Here is an 8,883-nt window from a genome sequence, read left to right as displayed (position 1 = left end):
GTTCCCGGTCACGTGGGCCAGCCCGCAGCTCGGAGCTCTCCTGGCAGCCGCATCGGTTTGGAAAAAATTTCAGCGCTGGTGACAACTTGAGTGTGTCAATGCATGTCTGTGTGTAGAGCTTGTCAGTGTATTTGAAGGTTTACGTGCACGAGAGTGATTGCTACTCAGGCGATTGCAAGGGTGTGGGTACTTGTGCCTGTGTCTCAAGAGATTATCTGTATTGCTTTCACGTGAGCATTCATCTGGCTGTGGATCAGAGGATGCTTGTGGGTGTGACAGCTTATAGCAGCGTAAATTCCTCGGTGTACCGAGTAGAGTGTACCGAGTTGAGAGTGATTATGAATCGTGTGTGCATGTTTAGTTGTATGTGTGTGCATTCATAAGCGCATGTGTCCAAACGTGCATCAAGGCTCCTGTATGTGCGTTTATAAGCACATGTCCAAGATTGCAGCTCCGTGTATAATTGGTGTACTTCATTTGCTGGGTGTACACATCAGTGGCTGGATATCTGTGTGTTGGGTACATGTTTAAATGTGTGTATGAGTGTGCACAACCACATATCAGTGTGTATGTGCATGATTTTCTGTGTGGCACCTGCTTGTGCAGTGGCTCACTTTGTATATGTACACATGCCTTGGTGTAGATTTGTCCAGATGTGAGTGTGCATGTACATAATAGTGCCCCTGTGTTCCAGCCCTCATCTCCCTCCTCTTAGAAGCAAAGGCTCACTGGCTCCACAAACTCTCTGGCCTGGAGTCAAATTGCTGAGTGTCTCAGAATAGACAGAGTGATCTGTTTAGGTTGCAAGCAGATACCGGAGGAAAGAAAAATCATAGAGGTCTGGCTTTAACTTTTTCCTGTTCTTTCCACTGTTCTTTTCTACAAGCTACCACTATTTCACTCAGCTGTCAGAGCATCTGGTTAGCAGATGATACATGACCCACATTCAGAATTTTAATGCAGGTATGCATTTGACCTCTGCGGATTCCACCACCTAAGTCAAGTCAGTACTTGATGGATGGTGTTTTATTTTCTGAAAAGTAGAGAGTAATGATTGTATTATTGTATTCTCTTTCCCCCCAAAGTTGGGACACTCACCCATAAAGGTGTTTGATAAGCCACTGAACTATGTAGAGAATTATTACTAACATTACATAAATATTGTCTGAGGATGAAAGTTAGTGGGCTCAACAGATATTCATTCAACAAACAGTTGATAATATCGGTTACGTGTTATGAGTTAGGTGCTGGAGATGTGGAGATAAACCAAATAGGTTTGGTGCCTGTCCTCATGGAGCTTAGAGTCTAGTAGGGGTGACACAAGTGGCTACAAGTGAAATGAGTGTTACAGAGAAGGAAAACACTGAATATAAACCTGGGTGTTCAGAGGAAGGCCTGGGTTGAGCCCTGAGGGAGAACTGAGACTTGTCTGGGAGTAGGGGAAGTATGAGGTCTAAACAAAGGAAAGATGACCTATGAAATAGGGTTTAGTGTGTTGATTCATAGATGGCTGGAAAGGGGACCTCTGTCCACCACTCCCTCTGGGTACCTTGGTTTGTTTCTACATATTTCAGGAATCAGAAAAGGTAAGGAAACCCTCCTTTGAATGATGCATGGATGCCATTCTCAACCTAAAAGACTCTAGGGTAGAGTAGGAATTTCCATGTGTTACCCATGGGGCTCCACTGCCACAGAGGTTGAAATTCCTGACACGCTCTTGTCGGTAAGGAAATGGTTAGAGAGAAGCACAGGAAGAGGCAGTGGTGCCACACTCAGTACCAGGGAAGCACTTAATGGATGTTTCCTGGCTGAGTGAATGGGAGCAGATGTTCTTCCAACTTATGGAGGAGACCTGAAACCTAGGAGCCTAGTGGTGATGACCTCATGTGGCAGGAAATCCAAAAAGTTCATGAAGTGGTTGTTCCAGGAGCTGCAGGAGCTGCCTGAAGCTGAAATGGCGCTCAGAACTTCCTCCTCTAGCCTGTTTCTGCCTTCAATTCAGTCGGCAAACATTTGTTACCTATTATGAGTATGGGGACAAAGAAGTGAACTTCTGGTCTATAGGGAAAATGAATCAACACAAATTGGTCTAAGAGACATAATGGAACAAGCGCTGCAGGAAACATACAGTGTACAAAATGAGGATTCTCCTGTTTGTTTGGTTCAGTTCAATTCATTCCATAACACTATTCATGTTTGGAGAACATGCTCAGCATATTGAGAAGATGGGTGACATTGTGACATTTATGGCCATAGAGTGCTAACAAACCAGCAGGGGCAGCCATGTGCCAGGTGGGAGATTGGCTTGTTTCACATCTGTCCAAACCTTTCTTGGTGTGTCTTCCTATACTACAGAGGCTGGAAAGCTAAAAACTCACTTCCCAATGTTTCTACTGCTGGGGTTCCCATTGTAATTTATGTTTAGCCAGTCCTGTGCACTTGTGTAAACCTGAATTCAAAATTGAGTTAAGAAAAACAATTGAGTCTGGGGGAAAGGAGGCATCAGTCTGAGAGGGATCCATTGTGCTGGTGGTGAGCTAGCATATGTATTATGGCCCTGGAGTGTGGGAAGTAACTCCTGGTCCCAGATTATACCCCAAACTGTGTATTCCTGTAGCTAGAGACTGGGCCGGCGACTCCCTGAATGCCAGCTTCCAGATTGTGGTAGGAATAGTAGCTTCCTTGGGGGGGTCAGTACTGTGTAGTGTTCTGGGAATCATTCTCGGAGCACCAGGCCAGAACTTGCTCTGCAAGGATTCTGAATTTACTTGATTCTCTTTATTAATGTGTGTTTTCTTAAAATAGCTACAGTTGTGTGCCTTCACAAGAGCCCTGATACGTCATGCTGTGAACCACAGGTGCTGAGAGTGTCAGAGAAGGCACATGAGTGCCCCCTCTCCCCCTTCTCTCTCTGCCCCTCCTCCACTTTTTCTCTCCTCTCAAAATAAATAAATAAACATTAAAAAAAAAGAGTTATGAAGGAAAAGAAGAGGGAACCATGAACCATGGGAGAGAACAGTGGCGTAGAGTCCCGTGAGAGAATTTACTTCACTGGGGGGTCTGGGAAGATCTCATGAATAGGCGACATCTAAGCTGAGTTATGAAGGATGAAAACGAGCCAGCCATGCAAACAAAGGTGGCAAAAGAGGAGTGAGAGAGGCACAGGGCAGAAGGACCTGTATGTAAGAGCTACACTAGCTGTTCCCAACACCTTTATAATACTTCCCTGTGCAATGGTCATAGGATAAATCCTCAACCCGTCAGCCTTTCTGTAGCCTCACTAACTGGAAGCCTCTGTGGTTTGACATCTTCCTAGACACTTCTATTTTTCCTGTGTCAGGATCTGTCAATCTCTGCACTACTTACATCTGAGGCTCAGTAAGTCTTCACTGGGGGGACTATACTGTGCATTGTAGGATGTTTAGCAGGATCTTTGTCTTCTACTCTACAGATGATAGCAGCAATCCTTCCACCTCCAGTTGTGACAGCCAAAAATATCTCCAGACATTGCCAAATATCCCAAAGTGGGTAAAATCGCCCTCCATTGAGAACTACTGCCCTATGGGTAGCTCTGCTTTGGTCAGAGTCCTCTTTTTGCAGACTCCCAACTACTCCTTCAAGTTTTATGTGTCTGTACCTCCATTTATGCAATTCCCTCTAACTAGCACCCCTCTTCTGCCTCTCCACAACCTTACCCATATGTCTACTAGAGATTCATGGCTTTTACCTGCCCATTATTCCTCTGTCCATTGGGGAATTCTATTTGGGTGATTCTCATGTGTATTGGGCAGTAGAGAAAAAGTGGTCCATCTTAGTACTCTCCCTGCCCTCTAGCTGCAGGGGCAGGGTCATATGGACCAGGTACCCCTTCCTCTTGTGCCCAGTTAAAAGTCCAAATGGTGGGCATGAGACTCAAGCAGAGATAATCAGTCTTTCCATGTGATTTCTATAAAGGAGTACTGCTTTTCTTTTTAATTGTTAATTGTAAGGATACAGCCCTGGGCTGCACTAGCCATTTTTTTCTGCCATTTGGAGGGAGCCTGCTTGAAGGAGGAGTCAATGACATCAATATACAAATAGAGGCAGATGTAAGAACTGAAAGATGGGAGGAGTGCTCTGACTACATTATTGAAAACCTTTGTGCAGATATTGTGCTACAACATTCACATTCTCACATTCTCTTTCTTTAAGCTGGTGTGAATTGTTCCTGTCACTTACCATGGGAAGACTCCTAAAGCACTATCCTTCAGTGCCTACTTCAAATCTCTTCTCTTTCTTAATTTTTTAAAAGTTATTTTTGAGAGAGACAGAACACAAGTGGGGGAGGTGCAGAGAGAGAGGGAGACACAGAAGCTGAAGCAGGCTCCAGGATCTGAGCTGTCAGCACAGAGCCCAACACGGGGCTCAAACTCACAAACCCCAAGATCATGACCTGAGCCGAAGTTGGATGCCCAACCAACTGAGCCACCCAGGCATCCCCAAATCTCTTCTCTTTCATGAAGGGCCTCTCAACACAGAACAGTCTGAAGAAAATGCTTTCTTTGAATTCCTAACTAGTGGTTAGCTGGAGACAGCAGCCAATTCTGTGCTTCCCTTTCCAATTCTGAGTTAAGTGACGTATCTTAAGTTTGTAATTGTCATAATGGGAATAATTACAAGACAGAAATCAGCAAAGGCTAGAAATCAAGACTCTCTTCCTTCAACCCAGCCTGCAGCCTGATTACCAGCACTCCACTGTCTAAATGCCTTCTCAACTGTACCACCCATTTGGACATTAATCACATACAGATTTGTGAAATCTCTTGCCTTTTCAATATGGCGAACTTGGGAGAACAAGTGCCCTGAGCTACACTGCATCTGAATCTTCAAAGGAGGGAAGGTCCTGAGGAATAATTTGGTCTTTGGTTTTCATTTCATTTCATGTCTTCATGCAGACAAAGAGGGCAGAGTCCTTCAGTGACTTGTGGTAGTGAGTTGTGGAATCAAGACAAAGAAAGTCCACAATCTTTTGACTTCCATCCATGATTAAAATGTAGGCATTCCTGGCCTTTCTTTTTACCTTTTTTTCCACCCTTTCCTTTCTCCAATTTTGGTACAAAAGAGGGTTATGGGCGCCTGGGTGGCTCAGTCGGTTGAGTGGCCGGCTTCGGCTCAGGTCATGATCTCATGGTCCGTGAGTTTGAGCCCCGCGTCGGGCTCTGTGCTGACAGCTTAGAGCCTGGAGCCTGTTTCAGATTCTGTGTCTCCCTCTCTCTGACCCTCCCCTGTTCATGCTCTGTCTCTCTCTGTCTCAAAAATAAATAAATGTTAAAAAAAATTAAAAAACAAAAAACAAAAGAGGGTTAAAAATGATTAATGAATCATTCCAAATAGCTAATGGCCAAGACCCAGATTGTCAATGTTTACTTTCAACAAGGGGCTTTGGGGCTGTGGAGTTCTCCAGGATGAGATAATTCCAGATGGGGTCTTGCTAATGTGGCAGCACAGGGGAGACAGCTGCTGAAAGAGAGAACTTGCTGCCATTCCACAGAAAGATCATGACGTTGGAGTGAGTGTTGGCTGCCCTGGGTACTATGTCACTTAGAATCAGACAAGATGATAGCTGAACTGCAAGGAAAGTTTGTAGATCTGTCAAAATTGAAAATACAGTTTATTTTTGACACAGCTCTTTTATTTCCACAACTCATCCTGGAAGTGTGCATGAAGTTGTTCATTGCAACTGTGTTTGAACTAATAAAAGGCTTAAACAATCTAAATGGCTAGCCATAAGGAACTAATTAAATAAGCTAATTAAATAATTAATCATTATGCATACGTACCTAGAGGCAGAGCTCTATGTACTACTATGGAATTATCTGCAAGGTACATTGTTTAGGGGGAAAAACAAGGAGCAGAACAGTGTGTATAGTTTGCTATCATCCAAGTTAAAAGAAAAAAAGGTGAGGAAAATGCACACAAACACACAAGGATGTATAAGCATAATCTGTCTCAAGAAAGATAGACAAAACATTGTGACCCAAGAAGTTGTCTCTGGGGAGGGGAACTGGAAAACACTGTTAAGAGGAAGAGTTATTTTTCACAGTATGGGAAAATTTGGCTTTTTTTTTTTTTAAATAAATGTAAGGTGGGTCCCAATCTTTTTTTCCCCCCCCAAAGTTTATTTATTTATTTGGGGAGAGAGACAGAGTGGGGGAGGGGCAGAGAGAGAGGGCAAGAGAGAGTCCCAAGCAGATTCTGCACTGTCAGCGTGGAGCCAGATGCAGGGCTCAAACTCATGAACCGTGAGATCATGACCTGAGCTGAAACCAAGAGTTGGACACTTAGCCGAATGAGCCACTCAGGCACTCCTCAAATAATTTGACTTAAAAAAAATTTTTTTTAATGTTTATTTATGGAGAGAGACAGAGTGTGAGCAAGGGAGAGGCAGAGAGAGAGGGAGACACAGAATCCAAAGCAGGCTCCAGGCTCTGAGCTCTCAGCACAGAGCCCAATGTGGGGCTCGAACCCATGAACCATGAGATCATGACCTGAGCCAAAGTCGGACGCTTAACCAACTGAGCCACCCAGGCGCCGGGAATAATTTGACTTTTAAACCATGGGAATCTAGTATTTATTGTATACCCTTCCCCTCAATAAAATTTAAAAAAAAAAATACAGAATACACTGTGTTGCAGTTCTTGGAAATTCTTCCTTTGCTCTGATAGATGAGCTGGATCTGGGGATGTGGCAGAGAGCTGAGAGAGTTAATAATAGTGACCCCCCCACACAATTATATAATTTCTGTTAATAAAAAACATTTCACAGAGTGTTCTGTTCTATTCTTCCAAGTTTGGGACTAGTATTTCTCCCATCATACAGCTGAAGGAATGGAGGCACAGAAGCAGCCCATCTTCCCAAGGTTACACAGTGAGCGGGGGCCAGAGGTGCGATGAGAGCGCAGCCCTTGTCCAGCCCTAAGTTCTTCTACTGGGGCCACAGTCAGCGGGACAAGGGCTTCCACAGTCTTCGCAGGAAGACTTCAATCAGTCTTTGCAGGAAGGAAAAATACGAGAATTCAGAGAGGCTCCTTTGGCCTAAGGTTTCAGGAGAGTTAAAGCCCCGGGCCTGCAAGAGTCCCAGTACAAATGAAGTCAGACCAAAATAGATACCACTTATGTTCAACAGGAAATGACCCAGAAAAGATCCAACCACTTTCCAGATGTAACTCGAAGGACTTCAGTTGGAGAGACATTTTGGAGTCTAATGCAAAAAGCTCTTGATGACGTTTTTCAAGTCAGTGTGGGGACCAGAAATGAACAGACATTTGATTTCAGGGACATGCCCTGCTAGGAAAGTCTAAGGATTTGCAGAATCAAGCTCTGAGAGAGAGCAGCATGGGAATGAGTAAAGAAACCAAGGCCTTGCCACGTTTTGCCTGCATAATTTAAGGGGGGATTATGAGAAATAATGGAAAGAAAAGCAGAACTCCCAGACTGAGGAAACAAGGCATAATTTAACTGCATAGGTGAGATTTAGCTAGTGGATAGGAAGTTCTTTTTTAATCTATCTGCTATTGTGCAGTGAAAGGAGACTAATTTCTCTAAATCTTGTATTTCAAAAGACTTCTACAGATTGCTTTGAAATAACACTCAGAAGACACTTAGCTCTACATGTCTTATTCACTTAATAAAAATAAAAAATAATAAATTTTTAATAAAATAAAAAATCCTTATGTGTGCTATTGCTTATGAGGAATAAAGCTTCTCTCTCTCTCTCTCTCTCTCTCTCTCTCACACACACACACACACACACACACACACACACAGTTTATGTGTAACTATCTCTTTAAAGATAGTCTGGTAACAGCAGCTGCCTCTGGAGAGGATATGTGGGGCTGAGAAATGAGGTGGGGGCACGGCCTTCACTGTGCTTTTTCCATTTCCCACATGCCTGTATTCTATATTAGAAATAAAACACACTCTTAAGAAATGGAGACATTTGGGGAATGCTCTGTTAACATGTAAGGAAATTCAATATTACCAAGGATATAACAGTCTGACATTATATGATGCATTAAGGATTTTAACTTGAATATAATCAAGCCTTCATAGCTAAATTCTGATTAGCAGAAAATAGAGAACAGAGGAACTGGTTAAATGATATAAGAGAAAACAATTCAGAGAATGGAACATTCTTTGAAACGTCAATGTCATTAAAAAAACTAAAAGGTGTTTCAAAAAATTAAAAAGATATTTGGGGGGCAATTGGAGGAACTTTGAATATGACCTGAGTATTAGTATTAGGGAGTTATCGTCCAGAGATGCATGCTGAAGTATGACACACACACACACACACACACACACACACACACACACACAGCTATTAAGCTATAGTTTCTTAGCTTCAAATGCTGCTGCTCTATGATGCCCAGGCTGGGACTCCACAAATGGTTTCTTCTTTGCCAGCTGGCCTCTGTTGTCTGCCAACAGGAGGCACTAGAGGGAGACTGGAACTCTAGAGGAGTGGCAAGGATCTTGCTCTTTTCTCTTTTGCTTCCTGTTACAGTCAGTGTCACCCAAACAACAGTTCCTCACTCTGGCAATGACAGAATTATTTCCTATGGGAGCAGCTGGTTCAAGTTTACATTTTTCCTCACAATTTCAGAACCAGCCTCATTATGCTTCTTCAGACATACTGGTAACAGCCTGCAGATGCCTTTCCTGTCCCAGCTTCATGTCCCAGCTCCAAGCTACCAAATTTTATTAATCCCAAGCTCTTCTTTCTTCCGGCCGTCAGGTTGGTAACTGCTTTCTATGTTTTTACTACAGTATTACTTTTGCTTTTCCAGTTTTCTAATACCTGGGTAACAATTCTTTATATTAAATTCTCTCTGTGAGAGTAATC

This window comes from Felis catus, chromosome A1 (genome assembly GCF_018350175.1).
Source record: "Felis catus isolate Fca126 chromosome A1, F.catus_Fca126_mat1.0, whole genome shotgun sequence".
In the NCBI taxonomy this organism is placed as follows: domain Eukaryota; kingdom Metazoa; phylum Chordata; class Mammalia; order Carnivora; family Felidae; genus Felis; species Felis catus.
This window is presented reverse-complemented; position numbering follows the sequence as displayed.